General features: G+C 44.9%; 1 protein-coding gene across 5 annotated transcripts in view; it reads right to left on the bottom strand.

The window, feature by feature from the left end:
• Nucleotides 1-24,054, bottom strand: part of rerea (arginine-glutamic acid dipeptide (RE) repeats a) — a 126,298-nt gene that overhangs the window by 88,853 nt on the left and 13,391 nt on the right. Inside the window, exons 2-3 of one of the 5 annotated variants that reach the window (XM_060046723.1) lie at nt 14,569-14,637; nt 9,364-9,444 (exon numbers count right to left, since the gene is read on the bottom strand). The exons of 1 other annotated variant lie outside the window; for it this stretch is intronic. The gene's annotated coding sequence lies outside the window, so the exon portion shown is untranslated. Of the gene's footprint in view, nt 1-1,494; nt 2,110-9,363; nt 9,445-14,568; nt 14,638-24,054 lie in introns of those variants that run through there. 3 more of the 5 variants (XM_060046714.1, XM_060046736.1, XM_060046711.1) reach the window with 3 other exon arrangements.

The following is a 24,054-nucleotide window of genomic DNA, read 5'->3' as shown; positions in this document are numbered from 1 at the left end:
TTTACATCAACAACTCAACTTAAGGCTTTCACTAAACAACCAATATGCTAGGATGTACCTATGTACCAATATGTTAGGATGTACCACACACCTGTAGGTGTGTGTGTGTGTGTGTGTGTGTGTGTGTGTGTGTGTGTGTGTGTGTGTGTGTGTGTGTGTGTGTGTGTGTGTGTGTGTGTGTGTGTGTGTGTGTGTGTGTGTGTGTGTGTGTGTGTGTGTGTGTTAAAGCTGAGGTCAATCCTTCGTTAATGGGGAGAAAAAAAGCTACTGGGAGGGTAGGTAGTGAATGGAGAAAATAATAAATAAAAAAAATCAGCAGAGCAATAATATGTCCCTTTAGATGGCTATTTAAAAATAAGAACGTGGAGGTGTAGGGTGATCTTCAGAAAATATTTTTAATGCTGATGACTAAAGGAAAAGCAACTCACTGCTTCCTTAATATGAATCTAGATGCAAGGCTGGGTCTTATTTGTGCTTATGTGGCTGGCTGCCCTGGGGACTGTAGTCACATGAAAATGTACTAAGACGAATTTTACAGCAATTTAAATAAACAACCCCCTCCCCTCCCCCTCTATAAAGCGAAAACACCAGATAAGCAGACTGCCAGACAAACAAAATTGTAGTCGCTTTCAAATCTCTAAGCTCTAAACCTCGACAACACACACAAACAATCACAGTTGTGCTTTCTTGCGCTTTTCAAATAACCATAGTGAAGACTGTGTTGGTCTGGTAGGTCAGAGCTACGAGCTTCGTGTGTGTGTGTTTAGAAGTTTAAGATAATATAGGGGTCCTACAACAGTTTGCCAGGAGGCTGTGTAGTGACTTCCAGGGTCAATTAAATTGTTTCAACAACAGTCAACTGTATTCTCTCTCCAAAAAATCCAATAATCAATAGTTTGACACGGTCAAAAGGCCCCCATAAAAACCAACGGCAAGGCCTATATGTGAAACAGTGGAAATCCCCTAAAGTGTCACGTTATGTATGGCTGACTCATCTAGATCAGTGCTCAACACCTCTCTCTTGTCAAAACCACCTTCCTTGGGAGACACGTTGATAACAGGGTAACAACAGAGTAACGACATCCCAAGTGAGAGGTTTAAATGAGATATGTCTGTCATTTAAAGCACATATTCAGGCAGTTATGCTCAGTGTAAAAGAACAGCCTACAAATGTGAACGTCTTGCTAGGTCATGCGGGTTGTTGAGGGTACGTGCCACACTCAACACAAAGATCGCTTTAACAGACAAAGTTTACAACAACGCGGAAAACTTTCGAGTATTCAATAACATTTGACTCTGAGGTCAGGGAGGCTTCCTGTTGGGTTTCACATAACGTACACTCGTATTTAAAAAGAGTGTGAATTCAGTGGCTTTGACTTAACCATTGAAATACGCCAGCATTCCTTGTCTTTATTTCCCATACAAACTGCTCCCCACCCCACCCCCTCTCTCTCTCTCTCTCTCCCTTTCTCCCCCTTGCATTCAACTACTCACCCGCCAGTCTGGTGATTCTAGAGTTCCAACCCCTGCTGCAAACAACTTCAACACGTATCCTTGCCCCAGACGACCCAAAGAACTTGTAGTCCTGGATCGAGTCCCAGCAGCGGGATTCAGCGATTTGAACAGTCTATCCCTGGAAGTGGGGGGGAAAGCCGCTGCTCGTGCGGAGCGAGATGAACACTTGACACAACAAAAGACGAGGTTTCACTTCTTATTCGCGTACGAATCGTCAGGGCACGCTATTCGAAAAGCGCCCGTTTTTGTTCTATTCCATTTCGCCGTCTTGTGTCGTCCTACGGTGCAAACGTGAAAAGTATATCGCGCTGTTAGTTCGAGGGATAGCAAATCAGTGAGTTCGCCGTTTACATGCTCCTCTTCCTTTTTCCACACACATACACGCGCGCGTTATCCCCCTTGCTCTCCCCCCCTTCGTGTGCACACACTCCACGTTCTACCTATCACTCCATCGGTCTCGGCAACCCCCCTCCCCTCTTCAGCTGTTCAACAGACGCATCCACATGGCTGACCTAGTCTTTCTTTATCCAGACACTAGTGGAGGAGAATTACTCCCTTCCACCCCACCACGCTAAAAACACGAGCGAAACAAAACATGGACTGGATTCAAATTATCGACGGGACAAAGGAACGCCAATGGGGCTGGTGATTGATGACAGCCCGTAGGGATATGATGTGTTAGAGGCATCGTTGGAAAAGATGCTGAACAGCAAAGTACCCCACGGGCATTATAGACTACGCAATGTTTCTTAGTCTGAGACTGTCCACAATGGTCTCATAAAAGGGAAATTCCCCAGCAAATTTTGTTTTGACAAATAGTAGGCTGCAATGTACTGTCATTGTAAAGAGATTGATGAAGAATAACATAACAAAGGTATGGGGGTAAACGATGTTAACCATTTTTTACCACCTTTTTAATCAACAAAAACTCTTTATCTTAAGAAAAAACATAAGGCTATGCCTCTGCTGAAACACAAACAAGAGGTATGCTACTGAATGCTGCGCAGGCTCTGGGAGCTCATTTGCATTTTTAGATCATTAATTAATTATTCAATCCACCCATTAAAATGTCAGGAAGAACAGAGGGAAATAATCTGAACAGGCAATTAGCAATACAGAATAGTTAGCAAGTACTGTGACACATACTCCACGAGCATACAAAAAACGTCATTGCATTTTTTTTTGTGTGAAGATCTCACTGCTTTGTCTTTTCTGATGATAAGGATACAGCTCCTTGGCTGTTAATCTAAATCCTCTCAGTCCTAATGAAGAAATCTGGCCATCACACACACCAACCCGCTATCCGAGGAGTGGGAAAACAAGGATAGACCGCATTAGGTTATGAAATTTATAGGGTGATTTTCATTCCACTTAGCAAGTAGCTTGACACATTTTCATTGTCTAAAAAACGATATTGGATCACTGTCAAAATCCAGTTATCTCAAGCAAATAGCGCACGCATCAGGCCCTTGGCACTTAAGACAAACATGTGCATGGAGGGCAGGCTGCTCGGATCAATAAGAATTGAGTTTAGGGTGATGCGTGGGGGGTCCTTCATTGTACTACAAACCATGTTTGCTGCTTTCGCATTGGGGGGGGAGGAGGAGGAGGTTGGTTTTTCCCGTGCTGCAAAGTGCTTTTCTCAAACCAGAGGCCAGCCTGGAGGTGTCCTATACTCCACCCCTCCCCCCAAACACACACACACATACCGTCAAGAGTCACAGAGCCTCCCTCCATCAGACATTGTATACATTTCACAGGGTCAATGTTTATGATATTTACACAAATTAAAACAGAGGAGCCACACTCATTCTCTTTGGACTTCCTTTTTCACAAAATGGATCGATACAAATACGCAGTGTCGACCACGACAAAGATCAATTGTTTTTTGTCGCAATGTGAATAAAGAAACGCCTTGAAAAAAAACACCATCTTAGCTTCGCTGAATGCTCAATGATGCCCATCATTCCCATTGGGAGGGGATTTTAAACCATTCCCAAAAGGAGGAAGGAAGAAATAAAGGAAGAGCATGTGGTCTCTATAGTGATTGTACCGAGCCCCCATTTAAGGCTTTCAGCCCAGGCAGGGAGAAAGCGCTGATGGCTGCATCACCTTGAGTCCTCTCTCTCCTCGAGCTGTCCAAAGCAGCAGCACACGGCTGGACTGACTACCGTTGGTGCAAGCTCCCCTCTTATGTTCCCCTGGCAGATGAGATCCCATTATTAGGCAGACGAGAACTCCACCTCCAGGATTTCACAGCTCCTCTGTTTATCACATGGCTCTGTCAAGTTGGGCACCATTAACCGATAATGAAAGGAGACAACCGGTGCGGTTACAAGCGGAGCACTCTGCATTCTACAGGCCTAAGCATGTATCTGGGGTAGCTGACTGTGTCTATTCAATTTGGGGTAAGCATACAAATGGGCTATCACAATACCTTTTACCCTAAGCACCCCCTCCGTTCCCTTTTTTTTCGTTTCCTTCAAGCCTCACAGAGGAAAACCAATGGTATTCTTGGTGTCTTGCTCTTTGCTCTGTAATCAAATCTAACAAAACATTTTGTGGCTCAAAGGCACTCAGGCTGGTGTTCTTCTTTTATAGAGGAACAAAAATCAGAGATTTTCTCTGTGGGAAAAAGATCACCTGTCCTGGACGGTAACTGACCGTAAATAAATAAACAACCCCAACCCCAATTCCAAATATTTTCTCTGTGCGTTTTCCTCCAAGGGCAGTGCAGCCTCCTCTTTGTCTCCGAAGGATCCAGCTACAGTATGTTTATAGGATTTCTGTAGCCACTCACGCTCATTAATAATGAATACTTAACAAAAGCAAGGGCCGACACACACACATTGTTTGCCGCGGTCTGATTACCCGACGCTGGAGAAAAACAAACTTCTCGGGAGGTGGGGAGCGCAGAGGACGAGAGGGAGAGAGAGACAGAGGGGAGAGGACGAGAGAGAAGGAGAGACGCAAATACAAATAAGTCAGCCAGTAGCTGAGACAACAGAATATGGTGACATGGATGAGTGAGCCAAGCACCCGGGAGACTTGGCAAGCCTTGGGGGCGCTGCCCTCTTAAGCACTCATATCTAGCAACTTCATTGAATACATGCAGCATGGATCCAGCAGACAAGATACGGAAAGAGTCAAATTATGGGTTGCGAAAGGCAACAGGGGTGTGTGTGGCGTGAGTGTGTTTGGCTGAGGGAAGGATGCATTGATAGAAGTAGACACTCCTCTTTCCCATGAAAAATGTCAACACTTCTAACACTTCCTTCTCGGTAGGAGACCACACACACACGCACGCACACACACAAAAAAAAAAAGATAAGTTATCTATAGAAACTCTAGCCATCTCAGGTCTTTGATCTTTCTAAGATAAACACTGACTTGTATTGTTGACCCTGGTCCTGTCCTTATAAAGACCAGAGAAGGAGAATGTGAACCAGCTCTTCAATCAGACTGCTGATAGGAAGCAAACAGCAAAAAGAGTGATATCAAATCGATGACCGCCACGCCACCACGGCGTCAAAGTCTATTGTCACTCGGGAGGGTGCTGGAACACCACTTGATCGGGCTACAGCAGCAGGAATGTACTCCAGTGTAGGAAGTCTCTACCTCATATTTACAACACATAAACAGCAGCCATTCCTCTGAGCTTGTAACCTACTGCACAGAGTACACCAATACTAACACTGGGGTGGCGTGGCGAGGGGTTAACCTACTGCACAGTACACCAATACTAACACTGGGGTGGCGTGGCGAGGGGTTAACCTACTGCACAGTACACCAATACTAACACTGGGGTGGCGTGGCGAGGGGTTTTATCTGTAAGACAAATTCCAATGATACGGGCTGTTAAAAGTTATCGTTTTACCACGACAGAGTCATCGGATGTAGCTTTTAGACCGGGTGCAAGCGGAAATCGTTTTTTTATCTGACTAATAAAAAATAAGAATTGCCCTGCAGGCCGTCGGGAAAGGAAATGCAATGAAAACCGACCTCTTCCATCTCCTCCCCAAGAAAGTCATTTGAACACGTTTGTGTGTAGACAGATTTGTCATTTATGGAGATGTTATTACAGCTAAAAATCCACACCAAACACAGCCCAAACCCCATAAATACTGGGAGGAAAATGTGTCTGTGAAATCTCAATGATATACTATTTTAGCATTGAAACACAAAGCCCTAGTAGAGGGACAAAGGCCTAGCTGGAAATTAAGACATCCGTCTGAGACAATCAAGCCAGACAAAGGCACAAACCAACCGTTTCAGGGGGGTTGGTAAATAAGGGTGCTACCTAGCAGGACATTCTTTTGCATCATTAACACAGTTGTAAAATGTGAGCAAAGCAAAGAAAGACTTTCATTGGCTGCAATTAGTCAAAAGAACGAGGCTCACATAGCAGTCTTGTTTACATAGCTATTCACGGTCATATTTGGCAGTCTTGCCACACTTGTAGGTTACACAGGTTTATTATATTTGCCAAGTTACACAAACTCAGGAAAGTAAGACTTGCTCACAAGAGCAATATGGTAGATCTATTGGACATAAAACAAGTTACCCAAATGAAACTCCATTCCAGATCAAAGGTGCACAGACAAGGTGAATAAATTGATCAAATATAAGTCACTTTGACATAAGGGATTCATTTAAGAAAACGATATCACTATATCACAAATATCACCCATTCCACAGTAGGTGATTTATTTGATAAGCTCATGCCCTGCTGCTGATTTATCGGGCCCATGACTTCGGCCCATTCACTAGTCAAACTAACAGGTCTTTTGGTTCCCATATTTGTCTGCTTAAAGTAATGACAAGGCCAAAGCAACTTACATGAAAGCACAACATTCCTGGCTCTGAGAGATCTCTAAATTATTCACATTACTGGGAACGGTTACACACAACATTTTCAGACACGTCTGCAAGAAACGGACACATAAGCGCGAACAAGTCAGAAACATCAGCGAGGCTCACGGAGTTCCCTGGGTGTTTTTTTTCACTGACATTCCTTTAGGTACTTACATGGGGCTGTCTATGTCTGTCTGAGTCTCCAGGCAAAACAGGTTGCCATTCATCTAAATAAAAGAGCAGTTCACAGGGCACACGCACACACACACACACGGAGGAACAGGACTGAATACTTTTCAGGGGAGCAAGAGAGCGAGAAAGATGTGGTGCAAAAGGGGAAGTTTACATTTGAGCCTGATCCTATTGTGAACAAAGACATGGAAAGGAAAATAAACAACGCGTGTGTGTGTGTACGTGTGTTGTGTGAGTGCAAGGGCAAGTCTGTGTCTCTCTCTGTGTGTGTGTGTGTGTGTGTGTGTGTGTGTGTGTGTGTGTGTGTGTGTGTGTGTGTGTGTGTGTGTGTGTGTGTGTGTGTGTGCGTCTGTTTGATATAGCAACACAGCTCTGGAACCAATTAGAGAGAGTTGATTCCAGAAGTGAAATTAAACTAAATGGCAAACAGGTTCTTTTCGCAGTGACGTCGAGTCACATAGACGCGGTCTTGTGTTTGCCATACAAGACAGTGTTGATTTGCAAGCCATACAAGTGGCAGGGGCATAGGGGGCCAAAAGGAGACACTGTTGTTTGAGCTGCGCCGGTTTCTATGTGGTTACTATCGCTCCACTAATCTACTCAGATAGCCTGCGTCTGCCTCATTTCACACGTAGTGCATGGCTACCCTAATCTTAAAAAGACTGCCACCCCATGGACACAGAGTGGAAGTGCAACCTCATACTGTTGCTGTGCAAAACCAAAAAGAAATTACAGAAAAAAAAAACGCCTTGCTTTGCATGTGCTATGTCCACAGCATTTAAGACTAATTTATGCCGTGTGGGGTTTAATGCTTGGCATATGGAATTTTGTCGTTTTGTTTTGCTTTATATTGCACAATCGCTTATTTTTTACAACCAATAGAATATCATGATTCCCAGATAACCTGATACTAAAGAGGATTTAATGATTTAAACAATTTATTAAAACCCATCTCGCACCCCATCACCCCAGTCAGCGAGCCTGTCAGCTTGTCTGCATAAGCCATTGTGACAAAAGGATGCATTATTCACCAGGCAGAAAGCAGGCAGGGTGTTCAGAGGCCGCTTTGAGATTTGTCTCATTCTGTTATTCTGTTAGCATGGACTGAGCATGGAGCCACCAGTTTGGAAATCCGTGGCGAGGTCAAGAGGATCCACTTAGCCGTGCGCTGACCTTCAGTGCCCTGCTCGCGTTCAGAAACCAACAAGTCTATCGGTGGCCACGCAGCATCAGCCCTGCTCTGGAAGACATCTATATTAACCGTTGCACCCTGGATCATTAGTAAAAAAGCTATGCAATTAGAACAAATGGAGATGAGTGGGAGGAAGGACAGCAGCATTGCTGCCTGGTTTAGCATAGCGTGACTAGTGCAGCCATAGGCGTAGTATATTGTATTGGTTTGAACAAAGGAATCAACTGCAAAGACCACATTAAGCATGTGGCTCACTTCAATTCCAACGTGTGTGTTTTAGGAGAACACCACAAGCGATAGCGATTAGCCTCTTTAAGAGACCAAAATTACAGTTCATCTGATTGTTTTGTTTTCGTAGCCTTGTCCCTAGAGGTAGGAGAACGGGCACATATTTGCACACAATTCAGTCGGCAATGCCTGCGTCTTTGGATTGCTGACGCCTGTCATTACTGTCAATGTCAGTGAAGGGAGAGGCTTTTAGGAGTGTGACTGTCTCCCGTTATGTTGTTGCTAGGGTGGATGGGGCGTGTGTTTTCGCTGGGGGGGGATGGCTTGTTTTGCATATATGTGTTCTGCATAATGCAGACAGCATCTAACCCATTATAGATTTTTGAGTGTGGAAGGGAAATACATCATTGTGTAAGAGCAACAGTAGCCGGGAAAGGAGAGCGGTAGACTTAACGTCGGGGAATGAAAGAGCGCATGGAAAGGAAGACGAAGCACCATTAAAAAGGGGGCCGTTATTCATAACACTGTTGTTTGATATGGAGCAGAAACACGCAGACCTGAAGAAATACTAATTACTGTAGCAAGGAGGGAGAAAGACTGCAAGGCAGAGAGCGAGAGCGAGAACTAGATGAAGCTGCCATTTCCTGCACACATTAGCAGGAGGAGGAGGGGGGGGGGGGGGGGGGGGGGGGGGGGGGGGGGGGGGGGAGAAGGGCAGGGATATGCGGGGGCCGAAGCAAGCCAATTACCATTAAGCCATTACCATTACTCATTAAGAGACCTGCTAGCCTGTTTTGAACGTCACACACCGTCCTAGCCCACCATCCAACCCCCGAGTCAGCTTTGGCTTCAGTGCAGACGTCAACGTGGACATTTGGTTAGGAGACGCTCTCGATCACTTACCTCTTTCTAAGAACCACGCGAGGAGAAATAGGCAAGCAATAATTACATTATCATGACTAGCTCCCGTTTTTGTCAGTTTACTTGGGAGATGTTTTTTTTTTCCATGTTGGAGGGTTGTGTGTCAATGATAGATTACAGCATTCTACATCAATGAAGATCCCTAAACGGAAGCTCCATCTCAGTGATTCTTTGATCAGAGTCACACCCTCAGTGTTCAACCAGCTCAACGCATCTGTAGATCCCCATGACCTTTATTTTAGTGTGTGTAATGGCGTTGGCATGATAAAGAAATTGACAGATGGCTCTGACAGCGTGAAGATGAACAAAGAGGGAGGGAAAGAAAACGGGCATGTGTATGTGTGTACGTTTGCGTGTGAGAGAGAAAGAGGAGTGTTTAGGGTGAGGACAAACATAAGAAAAAAAGAAAAAGGATTGTGTTAGCCAATGCTCTTAAAACCATGCGGTGCTTATTGACTAACCTTGACTGCATTCACCTGCTAGCTCTCCGCCACACTGCCTCTCAACAAGCACTGACACAACGACACTCTGGAAGGAAAGAACTGAAACGCACATACGCAAACACACACACACACACACACACACACACACACACACACACAAACACAACCATGAACGATGTGTAAATGGAACAAATGAGCTTGACAAAGAAGGTGTATGCATGAGTGAAATTAAGGTAATGAGGGAGGTTGCTGTTGGGAGTCATGTCGACATGGTGGCTGTAAATAAATGAAACGTATACAGAAATAACAATAACGCCCTTCAAGGTGCGTTTGACATTCTCTGTGCCGAGACTGTGAGCAGTTACTCTGTTCAGCTGTAAGATTGCCCGCAAGCGTGCTCCATCCTCACTCCCGCATAACCCTTGTGCTATGCATACACAGAAATACAGATCTAGGCATGCATACACCGCACCGGCTCTAGAAACGTGCGTGCGTGCAGACGCATACACGCACGCACGCACGCAAGCACACGCACACAATAACCTACGCCATTATTTCATGAGCCCTCTCTTTGTGTTGCTTGACAAGGGTTTGGGAAATTAAAACATCACAGTGCGGTCTCGCACAACCTGTTCAATAGCATTGACATTTAGCCTGGCACTCAGTATTCACAGGCACCCACTCTTCCATTTACTCTCCTTAACACAGAAGAGATACCGGCCGCATCAATCTCTGCTATATCATTTCCATCTGTTAGCGTTTATACACAGCTTATGTGTGTGTGTGTGTGTGTGTGTGTGTGTGTGTGTGTGTGTGTGTGTGTGTGTGTGTGTGTGTGTGTGTGTGTGTGTGTGTGTGTGTGTGCGCGATGATCCAAGCGGGCTCATGTGTGCTTGCAGTCATGCGTGTCAAATGGAGCGCTTCACTGAGCTCATACTTTAGGACACATCTTTCGGTTCTAAGCTTGATAGCTCACGTTTATTTGTATTTTTGTAAGTTTGCTCGGTTTGGTTTTCAAAGACAATAATACTTTTGTTGTATGCATGTATATAATCACTGACTTATTCATTAAACATGTGAGCATTATCAGAAGTGCTAAACTGTTAAATGGAATACTGGTGCTAGTGTCAGTGAACACCGTCTTAGCAAGCAAAAACATCTTAGGGGAGATTGATTTTTTTCGTTGATGGTTATAATAGCACTACAAAAAAACCCGTACGCAAGGAAAATAAAAAAGCACACATCAAAGTGTATAATTAAATGTAATCATCTCTTGATTTGATTGATTAAAATTACAATTTAGCAACACCATACAAACAAGACTAGATTTATTTTGTATTGGTATGGCGTTAATGAGTGGGTTAGGCTGATATTCTGGCTGCTTAAGGGTTGCTTGCTAGAAACTCTGCTGGTTGCTGTATGCCCCACGCTTCTGTTACCATCGGTCTTCTGAACTCAGTCTACTCTTTGAAGCGAAATGGTCTCTTTGGTTTTTAATTTGACACCAGGTGTGCAACGAAAAAAAATAATCTCTGTTTCTTCACAGCATTGGCAGGGAACTGCACATTACACGGACGTCGGACACTTACTGGAAATAAAACAAAGTCCACCCACACAATACACGGAAGGAGTGTTCATAACATTTCAACATCTCTCTGCAGTTGAGCATGACACATTTATCAGATTTGCACTTCTTTGCCTTCCGTATCATTTTTTAACCTCTTCATATTACACCAAAATATTGGTTGCCGGCGCCTATTTTTGCATAAAATTAGTATTAATTATATAATTGTTCAGTTACATGCCTTACTAAATTATTTGTGATACGGTAATATTTCATAAAACAACTAATTAATTTCATTTACATTTAATTAAACTTTTATTTCAAACAAAGAAACTAGATCGATTTCTCTACGCTAATTTTTCTACTCAATGTTAATGGTATGCTATACTGCTGAACTTTGCACATACATACATCTTGATATGTTAATTGTAAATGTGTAAAAGGGTGGGGTGGTTCAATCAGCACACAGCCCACCCAGAGCAAGGTGGCCCAAGCGTGCTGTTTCCACGGCGGCAAACAGATGCAGGCAGACATCTCTTTGACGGCTTCAGAGTGCTGTCAGAACCACAGAGAAAATGACAGAAAATCCAGGGATTAGATCTGTCCTGTGGATAGCCAACATTGATTTGCAAGCCCTTCAAATTTGGACAGCAACGCGATGTGTTGACGTACGGCACATGCACAAACACATGCTCAAACATGCTTTCAGACAGACACACGAGTCTGCTCAGGTTTTAGAAAATAAACGGAAGGTGTGACCAACCAATCTACATAGAAATCTGCCCATGTCTCATTTATGAAATTGGTGACTATATACTGATGTGCTGACACAGGTCGCAAGAGCTGCACTCACTTAAAAGAAGGGTGTAGAAACATCAATGTTAGGTACGATCACGCAACAGAGTAACTAGCGCACCCTGTTGACACGAGAACAAACACACAAAGCAGCTTGCAAGTTTGCTTTCATGACTTAGACCCCCCCCAAACCCCCTCCTCACCTCACTGCCACTGCCTGTGTCCACCCAGTGCAAGTTACAACTCGGACACCAAGGCCCCACTAACACCACTTCAGAACACACTCACTCCCTCAGTGCACCATTACTTTACTAGGGCCAGCCCTGCTCTCCAAATCTGCCTCCACTGTTTCCACTCAACAAAAAAAACCAAGAGTGCCAAATGCACTGGGCTGCGTGACAGTTTCCAAAACAGCTTACAGCAAAGGGAGAAGCAATCGACAAATCATTTCGTCCTTTAATGTCTTTTTTTTTTTTTGGGGTGGGGGATTGTCATCTTAACAGCAGAAGGGGGGATTTGAGTCGATACTGTGAAAAAAGAGAGGGGAAACCCTTCAAAACAAGACTTTTATGTGATGTTCCTAGGAACACCATCTTTTCGCCACATGCTGGAATGCAACTCCGCCAGTTCAAAATGGCTGCAGTGGTCACGGCGACTGACCCTAACTGCTTATCAAAGCAGATACCTGATTACACATTTTGATTAGTGTGCATTATGAGCAATCCTCATTAACCTTTGAGAAATGGAGAAAGAGGAGGCTGCAGAAGCAGGCGAGAAAAGCGCTTTCTTTCCCACCTCCGTAAGCGCTTTAAGAGAGGGAAAGAGAGAGAGGGAGAACCCACTGTGACAGTAGAGCAGCTCCCATTAGGTAAGCACATTGAGCTGTCAGGTTTATCCACACACACACACACACACACACACACACACACACACACACACACAGTGTTATTGCAGTGCTGACGACGGCGATGGCTGGAGAGGGAGTGAGCAATGACGAGGGAGGGTGTTTATGAAGGCCATTTGGAACCCTCTCCATGGAATTTGCTTGTAGAATGTTTGGAGGCATGGTTCAAGAGGTTTTCACTGGCATTTCTACAGCCTAATAGATTAGCCATGGGCGGCATTCTAATGATATCATTACGAGACACGGGCTGTAGTTTGCTGGGGGGGTTGGCTGTGACCAGATCAATAATGAGGGGGCTAAACTTGGATCGATTGATTAGCTACTATTAGAGGGACCATTTTGTTTGCGAAACATAGGCAATGTTGTGGGATGAATGAGTGTCTTGTTTTGTTTGTTTCCCAGACGGCAGTAGGCGGCCAGACATGGGGTTAAGACAGTGGTTCGGTGGCAGTGATGCTAACATCCTCAGTCATCCTCTGAACCACTGTTAGCTTAGCCTCCTCACAGCTTCCATTACCCATTTAGGCATGTTGATAATATATAATGAAGCGAGGCTTACTAAGAGCTGCTCCCGTTTTTTCCAGTAACTTAATTGGTTTGGCAAAAAATGAAAAACCTGAATGTTATTTGTGAGCAGCCTGTTAGTGTTTAGTGTGCAAGTTTCCTTGCGAGTGCCAGTGAATGTTTTCAAGGAAAATATTAGCTTTGAAAACTAGTTCTATCAATGCCCCCAAACCATACTGACACAATTGAATTATATTCAAGAGAACGCTTTACAGCCCCCTGAGCGAAATCTGTACCGACAAATTCAATTTCAGTGGCTTACTAACTACCTTACAACACAACAGCACAACAGCAATGTAGATGCACCCCATAAAACTGGTTTGTAATATTAAACTATCTGGATCCGGCTTCTCCCCGTTTCGGTAATAACCATTAGCAGCCCCCCCACGCCCCCGTCCTGCCTGTTTGCTACGCTACACATGAATGCAGCCAGAACCCCACCTGGCTCAATTGAATGCTCGACACGCAAGGGCTTCCAGGGCTTTGCAGTGCTAGCTCTGGCGGGCGAGAAATGAACCTTGTTATGCGTTCTGACACTGGGTCCTGTGCCCCCAGCAAATAAAAACATGGCTCTCACTTACTGGCGGCCTGCGCCTTCAGTCTCATACATCAGCATTACCGAGGAGCCCAGCAGCCTCAAGGTCAGCTCAATTTCCTCCCGCCGTTATGAAGCGTCAGAATCACAGCACACAAGGAGCACCGGCACACAAGTAAAGAAATGATTTAGAGGGGGCTGGGGGAGAGCGAGAGAGAGAGAGAGCGAGAGAGCGAGAGCTAGAGAGAGCTTAGGAGAGCGAGAGAGAGAGAGAATGGAGGGGGTGGATATTAGGAGTGTAAAGGAGAAGCTGAGAGCACAGCATAATACAATAGGGAACTGTGACAAATCACAGAGTGAGCGCTCGCCTGTTCTACAGTGCGGATGTGCGAGTGTAGGCATTTGTAAGTAAATTCCTGGTTAGAAGAATGTTAAGCTCACTCGCTTATATCACACACTGGCACAAGTGTAGTAGACTTCCTAGTGAGGCAAGGAGCTGGCGGTGAAAAGGGGGAAAAGAATGGGCTTTTGTTACACAATGATTCCATTTGTGTAATTGCTCCTGTGTAGTATGTGGAAACTACAAAGCAATTATACCCATACTGTATCACCGAGAGTCAGGAAACGCAAGAAAGTGTGAATACAGCGTGAACCAGTCAATATAATCAAATTATTTGCTGAATGCAGGCATAATAGCGACACCGCTGCATTCCTAATGCCTTTGTGTTTTTTGCAGCCCCAAGGTCTGGAGCCATTCATCATTCAGCCCAGCAATTTGATAAATTACCCAGAAGCATGAAAGCTGATCTCGTTGTGTATGGGGGACAGATCGAGTCAGTGTGTGCCCACGTGTGTGCGTACGTTTTGTAACTGCCTGGGTCTGCAGTCATCATAGGCGGGTCTCACTGACTGGCCTCGGCCAGGCCAGCACTAGGGGAGAAATAAGGGCAAACTCAGTTAATGGCACCAGCTCATCTATTCCTCATACCGGTAGAAGAGCGGGGGGAAGGGAGGAAGGGAGGTGGGGAGCTGCAGGGAGTGGGAGGAGGAGGAGGGGGATATGCTGCTTGAAGTGTTACAAAATGGCTGTGTGTGTTCAGCTGCGCCGCCATTTCTCCTGTCGGCGGGGTGCAGGTGTGTGGGTAAACAGCGAGCGCGTGGAGCTGCATCGGCCGCCCAGCACAACCAACAGCTGTAATTTGCAGTCACCTCTGACCTCATTGTAGAGAGTCAGGCTGACTGCACGGCTAGCACTGAGCGCTACGCAGTGACAGTGCAATACGGTTTACTGACTCTCTGCGTGTGTGCGTGTGTGCGTGCTTGGCGTGTGTGTGCGTGCGTTCTACAAAGATGGAGAGGGGCCATTAAGCCTCCAGCTCTGTATCCGTCCCAGAAGACCAACACTCGGACACACAATTATTTACCTCCATACAAGCACACACACACACACACACACACACACACACACACACACACACACACACACACACACACACACACACACACACACACACACACACACACACACACACACACACACACACACACACACACACACACACACGTCTATATGCGTGTGTATTTTAGTGTGCGTGTCCTCTGGGAGGGAACACTGAGGCAGCAGTGTAATGCCCCCTTCCCAGTGTCTCTGGATGTGAGCAATAGCAGACCCCAGCAGTTACCAGGCAGAGAATGGAGAACATCTCAGGCTAACAGCAGGTAAGCTATTTGCTGCTGCCTGGCCAAATCTCCTCAAGGCTATATTTAGGAGTCGTCGACCTTAGCATGACTGGCTGCTTGACCTCCCACAAGACATGGTGAATGGCAAGGGGCAACACTGCCGCTTCCTCCTCTCCTTCCCACACACACACACACACACACACACACACACACACACACACACACACACACACACACACACACACACACACACACACACACACACACACACACACACACACACACACACACACACACACACACACACACCACATTCCAGTCCAACAGCCCATAGCAGCGCTGCCTTTGTTCTGACTTTAATCAAAAGGCACTCTGTAGCTCGCACACTGCGAGCACTAGTTGCCACGCATCAACAGCTGTGGTAAACAGGAGACGGTGGGGAAGTTATCCATCATGGCTTTTCAATGCGACTGAATGCCTGCTTTGGTACAGCCTGATGGGGTGTTGTTAAGTTAGACGAATGGCTCGGTGAACATGCTACGCAACACACAGCCAAACGCCGGCAACAGTGCTGCTGATGAACTGATCTTTGCAGTGCCACTGATTTGATAGAGCTCCACGCAAAGAGCACCAGCGCAGCCGTGGACTCTTTTAATAGGTCCGACCCTCCCTAATAGGCTGGATAATATACATCAGGGATGTGCACAACGCCAGCACAAGGAAGAGGGCTGCCTCTTGTGTAGCATTAGCCTTTCAGAATGCTTTTCAGAAAAACCCTCACTCCCTTCTGCGCCAATGGCATCCCACTGCTAGATTCCTCCAGGGCTGGCTTGTCAACTGACTCCCCCGTCCCACCCACCTCTGCTTCCCTTGCACCTGACACTAGCAGTGTTGCCTCCCGTCGTCTCCCAACTCCCTGTGGAGAAGAAAGGAAAAAAGGTATAGCCAGCCCACCTCGCTCCCAGCAGCCCTTGGGGCAGGGGACAATTAAAAACAAGCCAGGGGTACGACTAGCAAACTAATAGGCTCTTTTTTTTTTTTTTAAATGAGTGTGCGTGTGTGTGAAATATCCTTCCTCATTTATTTTGCATTAAAAGGTTGCATTGGGAAAGTCAAGGTCAGGCAAGGAGTTCACATTTGAATCAGAACTGAATAGCTGCTTTGATTCGGTCAGCATGATGTCAGCACGTCAATCTCTAGCAAAACCTCACAAAAACAAGCTCACGTTGCCACAGACCGCTACCAAAGACAGCATACGTTCTGACAAGAACCACTCAGCCTCCAAAATCTCCCCTTCTTTCCCCTCCCATCCCTGTTTCTTGCATTGCCTAATGTTCAGTGTCCCCATCGGCCGGTTGTAAAATATTTACCAGCTCCACCATCTCAGGTGAGCTATAAGCTGCGAGGAGCATGTGTCCTCTTCCTCTTCTTCCCAAGGTATCAATAATTACGGGAATGGAAATGCGAGTGTAACATCTCATTGACATTATTGAATCACCAGCCCACTTTATCCCGCAGGCCCGTTGCCAGTCCCTGGGTGGTCCTGGGGCTGTGCTATTTCTCAGTCAGGGTTCATTGGCCTTGGCGTCCTCGAGGTAGGAGCCGGCAGCACCCCCTTGCTAGGCGGGTGTCAGGGGAGTTTCCCCTCAATTAAGCAAAGGTAAAGTAATGCCTTTCTGAGGCAGCCTGTGAATACATTAGTCCTGCTGTCACCGTGGGCGACCGCTGCGAGCAGCGTGAAGAAGACGGGCAGGTGGCCGCCCAGGCCTCCGCCATCACAGCGGGCTGAGAAGAATTAAGCGGCAGAATGGTCAGCAAGGTCTAAAACACAAAAAATTCATCCAACTACTGATTAATAGTTTACTAAGAAAATGTTAAAATAAAAATGCCTCTAGAAATGGCTCCTGCCAGTCTTAGATAACTTGGCTGCAGATGAGGAGCAAACAATTGAATCATCACCAACACTGTCATGTGCACCACTAGGACCCTTTAGCTAGAGGAAACCTGCGCGCTAGGCTAATGAGCTGACGCACACACGCCGAGTGGATGACATTGGAGGACACCGAATCTTTGTTGCGTTAATTAATGCTCGATGAGAGAAAGTAGTCAAAATAAGCAAGAACCCATAGTGTACATGATGACACCGGCTGAAAAAAAAAAAAAAGCTTTTTTTTTTAGAAGCAATTTTCAAGGAAAAACATGTTAGAGTGTGCTAGTTTACTATGCATTACAGACGATTATCCCATCAACTGTCTCAGGACAAAACAATTACAGCCGGGGTAAGCAGTTTAAAAGCAGTTTAACTGTTTAATTCAATTAGTTAATTATTCAATTGGAACAGAAATTAATTGATTAAATCAATCGCACACATCATGTACTACTCGAAAATACAAAAGAAAAGGCTTAGGGAACGCACAGGTCATGGTTTATTTTCCTTCGATTCAATTGAAATATTTTGGTTTTATTTTCCCTTGAACCTCGTAGCTACAGAATTCCAGTTAATGAAGAGTGTTAAAAAAACATTAACCACAACAGCAATAAGGCCACACTATTTCGGTCTTCATAGCCTGGTGCTGGGATGCCATGTCTATTGAAAAGTCGTGATTGATGGCTTCACTACAGACTGTGCACCTCTTTCCCTCTCCCTGATGAGACTTGTCAATATGAAGACTCATGAATGTAGTGCTCCGTCCTCCATTTTCTACCCCCTACCCAATCCCCCCAGCCTCCTTTCTCCTCCTTGTCAGCGGCAGAAAGAGTGACGCAGTAAATACAGATGCTGTCGTGTGTGTACCACAAACGCTGGGTCCGGCTGCCTTTTATCTGCCAAGACAGCTTTCCACTGCTGTACAAATCAAATGCATGAGCATGAGGAGGGAGCGAGGGCATGGGTATTTCCTTGAATACAGTGCCACGAATAGCAGGGGGGGGGGGGGGGGGGAGAGGGACTCCAGAGGCGTTAAGGAGTCCTACGCTGTGCTGGATTAGACATTGGTTGTGGCGTTAACCAGAAGAGCAGGCGGGTCTGGTCAGCAAAGTGCACACAGAGAGCTGGCTTTCTGGGAATGGCAAGGTTTAGGAGTACCGCGTAGTGCAGGACAGCCCATAGCCTCCACCTGTTCCTTGGCTTGAACCTAAGCGTTGTGCAGGTTTAGTTTTGATCGCTATGTGGGGTATGAGGAGGGTCAAACAGAACAGGACGATGATCCCTTACTCTCTGTTACCCCTTTTCCACTAAAGTAGTTTGATGGGCGGTACCTAATCTCAAACTGGTCGCGTTAAAAAAAATAATCTGTTTTTTGCTAGGAAATCACAGGTTGCAGAGCGGCGCTGGTCTAGAACCAGGAACCGCTGACGTCAGGTGCTGGGGATGGGATTAACGTAACCAGCCAAGACCCACTAAACATGAGCGTCAGCAGGGATACATATGAATGCAACAGTGGTCTGTGGATGAGATAAACCGTCTCATGGACTGTGGCCCTCCATATACAAAATAAACTTGAGGAAAACGACACAAATCCAGAGCAAGATGGATACTGCGCGCATGGCCATTTCTTGATATATGTGGGGGCATTTAGCAAGGGGCCCCCCGAAGCCTTTCAGGGGCATCTAAAAATGGGCATCTAATAAGGAGCCCCAAAGCTGCCATTTTTCTAATTACAATGACTGGTCTTCCTTGGTAACCAAGGGCACTCGTGTGCAGAGTGAAAGCACCATAATGGTCAAAAAGAGCAAATCAACTTCAAAGTATTCATGATCATTAGACTATCGCACAATTAAAGAATAAAGATAAGCATAGTTTTGTCCATACTTTGCTATGGCCTGGTTTTGTTTTTTCCCCCCGAAATAATCCACAGATAAAAGGCTATAGAAATGTAAATGTATGGAGTCATGCATGACTCTTTTCCCTAGCAGGTCTATTTTCCTCTTACTTCGTTCCTGGGCGCTCCGAAATTGTTAGCTTAGCCTTTTCCTTAACTGTCAGACAACACTGATATCCGACTGCTTTCCCATGAACACGCAATTCATTTTGATTCCTTAACAAATGTGTTCCCTAAATTTAAATAAACACTAAGGAAAATGCAGCATCTGTCTCATTCATTTATAGTTTTCAGGAATTTCTTGATGTAGGGCAGTCCTACTGTTTCACATATATTTAATTATTTTCGCCCACGTTAAATTTCCGGGGGCAACATGAGTAGTTTGATTAGAGTTTGAGTGGATTCACGGCTCTAGCTTTTTTTCCTCTCAAAGTGCACCAGGTAGATGCACTTAAATGCTAGCGTCATGCCCCCAGACCATCTTAAAAGGGTTTTGAAACATCCCACCATAGTTTCACAAAATATACATTTTGCATAGGGCTCCCTAAAAGATAGAGGATGGCCTCTCTGCAGGTTCCGACAATGGATGATAAAGCTGATGCAAAGTTCGACTGGTAAGGTTTGCTGGTAAGTTTTGTTTTTCAAATGTTTTGCCTTACTGTCAGCCGTCTATGCATTTCTTAGCGATTTACCCGAGCGATGGGGAATACATGCCCCCCCCCATTCCTAGAACACTTTAATAAATGATTGCGATTGAATTAAAAACACTTTCTGGAGCAGTTTGTCCATTCTGGCTTACTTCTAACATGGCGGTGCAACAATGGCAGTCTCCGTGAACGAGGATCCGCTCCCTATGTAGATATAAAGGGCTAATGTGAAAGGCAGTTAAAACGGAACAATTCATGTTTTCATGGGGTTATACGCTCATGAAAGATACATGCTTGATCATTTCTGCCAAATCCATTCCACTGGATACCACTTAATTCTACACACTACACCTTCATTGCACATTGCAAAATGCAAATTGCTTTGATAAATAACAAATTTATATAAACTAGCTGGAACAAATGTACCTTCAACAGACAATCTTTGACCAGCATTTTGCAGAAGCGTACTTCACTCACTAGACAATATGATTATTTTCAATGGCATGGCTACACAATGAAGATCTGTCAATTGAAATTTGTTTTATACAAGAAAAAGGGAACAGAATTATATGGAGCTGTTGCAATATCTGGAGAGGGCAGATTAGAGGTTCTTGCAGCTCAGCCGGGACATGAATGATGTCTAACTGCAGGAGATGAAAGCAAACACAAGTACTTTGCTCAGACTCATGGGTCGCATGATGGCGTTGATGGATGCTCAATACAACAAATGATCACTGAACATCAGGCAACCGAAAGTGTTGCACATGCGTCAATTGCCCTGCACTCTAGTTTGTTAAAAAAATATTTTTCAATTTCTTTGCATTTTGTACAGTAGTTTATGGATTGTTTTTCATACTAATTCAATTTCCAATAAACCAAAACATAATAGACGTGTCTGCCTCAGTACACTTAAATCAACAGAGAAACAAAATACAAGTTATGACATTCTTGACATCTTCGCACAAAACAAATGCAGCACAGGCAGGGTTACAAAACGGTGGCAGTTTTGTAACCCTGTTAATCACTCGTCTGCGTCTCTTAAAGGATAACGTTTGAATTTTCAACATGGACCCTAATTTCCTATAATTTTGGGTCTGTTGGTGTTCTTCCATTATACCCAACTAGCCTGGCCGGACTCGGTTTAACTAGTCAGGCAGCCGTTGGCGGGGAACTCCATTACAACAGGGCCATCCCCTTGAAGGCGTCTTCAACGTAGGACATGCTGGTTTTGAGTGGATGGCCCACAATTATAGTAGACTATTTTGTTTTATAAAATAATTTTTTATGAGTTTAAGAGAGATTAAATATATTGGATTTGTAAGACTGATCACACACACACACACACACACACACACAATTATATATAGTGTTGTTTACACATTGGAAAATGTTTCATATTTATTTTGCAGAGTGCCACACGATGTCCTTGATATGGAAAAACAAGTGTGAATATCATCAAACTAAAATCACTGCGGTGGGCTTCTATCCAAACAGAATCAACGATAAAAACAAATGAAGCTGCGAAGAACTCGCCATATTTGATAGCGATGTGACACAACCTGAGACACAAGAATGCAGTTATGGTATTTTTCTAGGTCTATATTCCTCCAATTTGAGAGACAACTTCTCACTCCAATCGTCCATTCTACGCCTTCAGACTTGTAACGTAAACACAGATAAGCACGTTGAGTTGACACTGTGCGGCCAAAAAGACCATACATGACTAATGCAGACAAACTAAATGGTCCAGTATTGAGCATGGTGCTTCAGCCCTTGCAGCTCGTTTGCCACTGCAATGTAAGCCTTAGGACAAAAAGCGCCCTGTCAAGTGAAGTTGTTGCAGGAATCAAATAAACTATTGTCACTACAATCTCAAACCTAACTCACTCGACTCTTTTAAATAACAATAAGCTACGCTTTCTGTGGTCCAACACAACAAACTCTTGCCAGCACTCCTCCCGCCATCTGTCCCCAACCTTTCCACTGTTCTAAACTAAACTGAGTTGTGAGATCAAGGGTGTTCACACACAAGTTGACCACCTTGCATTCATCCGCAAGAATACCTGCAAATATAGAAATCTGTATCATTCATTTGGTGTATTTGTTTAAATGCAATGTGATCGATGCCAGCGTAGCCGACACTAGGTAGCTAGCTATATAATACGTTAGCTTACAAGATGACCATCTTACAGTCAGTGTTAATAAGAATAAAAATGTGTTCGGTAATCACCTTTCTCCTAGAAGGTAATTGGCCTCCACAGGAATCATGACAAGCAGTAGAAATATGTGTTTGGAGGCCATTGTAGGCTTGGCGCAAAAATGGTCCACCATTGTTTATTGTGCTGAAAGTGGGCACGTTGCTGGGAAAGCGGAGAGACGTATAGATGTATACAGTGACGTAATGCCGTGGCTCTAGAACGTGGAAAAGCCAACCGGTCCTTAGTATTTAAGTTGAACCACCTGCGAAACGGCACAAGCAGCAGCCAAACACCAGAACTAGGTTTGCGTTGTTAGAAAGTGGGGAAACACTGACTGACTTATTAACTCCTCTTCATTCTGTTTCTCACAGACCAGCCACTGCAGCTGGGGGACATTGTAAGTGCACATGCTCTCGCAGTGCACATGGGGGTGGCTGAGGGTGGGGGGTGGACGAGGGGCTGCTATGGAAATAGAAAGGTTTTTGTTCGGAGCCCACAGATGTCACGAACAGAAGAGAACCAGTCACCCAAGAGCCCGCATAGCTTGCTCTCTGTGTGTGTGTGTGTGTGTGTGTGTGTGTGTGTGTGTGTGTGTGTGTGTGTGTGTGTGTGTGTGTGTGTGTGTGTGTGTGTGTGTGTGTGTGTGTGTGTGTGTGTGTGTGTGTGTGTGTGTGTGTGTGTGTGAAACAGCTTAGAGGAATTAGGTATAAATGTTTTATATACATTATCACAGCTAGCAAGGATTAACCTGCCATCAAGCAACAAGCATAGGATCCAGCTGATACAGGGAGTTGCAGACAATAAACGTAGTTTGGATATCAATCCCTACATTTATGCTGTGTAGTAGAATAGAGTCTAGATGAAAATGCGCAGATTTGTTTACATTTTAAGGAACACTGATAGGCCCCCGACTTGCTGCCGCTTTGAATCTTGATTTACGTGAAATCCAAAGTACACGGAGCATTTCATCTCAATTTATAGTTTGAAGAGAAGAACTACAACCATGCGTTAAAGAGGACATTACCTTGATCTGCCATTGTACCAGCCATCTTACGCCCCCGTGTGGGCGCAGCGGGTACAACATGATTCGCCAAAGCGCACTATGGCGGTGCATGCACATATGGAAATCTGTTATTAATATTTCATGTATTTTTCGCAGAAAATATTTAAAGGATGTATTCAAATCAATTATTTTGCAATACAATTTCGATCAGGTTTGTTCAAGTTGACAACTCTAGAATGATAGGATAGAATTTGCCACACGGGCGATCAAATCACAACCGTATCTTTGCACCAACGGCCGCAGGATTAAAGCTTTAGTGATTGATCTGGGATAGCCTTGCAACATGAACGATAGTTGTGCTTGAGATCAAATTTTTGCTTAACCAGTAGCACATTGTAGAACACTCAATGGCGGTTTTGTCTTTGGATGTCTTTGGAATTTCAAAGACATTTTGGTACTACGCAGCCATTGCTGAGGCTACCAAGTTTATGCTCAAAAGGAAGACAATTATATCCAAAGGGTCGCTGAATGACCAGCCAATTCTGACCAAATCAGCCAGGTAGACAGTGAATACTAGGCCGTTCCCTCTTCGAAGGTGGCAACTTCTTGGCAGCTGTACGGAGATCACGGCAACGACCCAAGCACGCAAAGCCGAAGTGCATTCTGTATCAACAAGACTGTCGGCCTGGACAGGAATGGCCGGGCCAATAATGCTTTCTCTTACTAAATTACTGATTACTTGCATAGAAACAAGTGTATGATTTCTTTAAAGAGGCCACCAAGGCCAAGACCCCTGATAAGACGAAGATGAAACACAAGGGGGAGGGGGGATCCAGCCCCCACACACACACACACACACACACACACACACACACACACACACACACACACACACACACACACACACACACACACACACACACACACACACACACACACACACACACACACACACACACACACACACACACACACAGTGCGTGTCCACATCAATCAGT

This window comes from Gadus macrocephalus, chromosome 1, assembly GCF_031168955.1.
Source record: "Gadus macrocephalus chromosome 1, ASM3116895v1".
NCBI classification, from domain to species: Eukaryota; Metazoa; Chordata; class Actinopteri; order Gadiformes; family Gadidae; genus Gadus; species Gadus macrocephalus.
The sequence above is the reverse complement of the archived record's forward strand: the minus strand, read 5'-3'. Positions and strand labels throughout refer to the sequence as shown.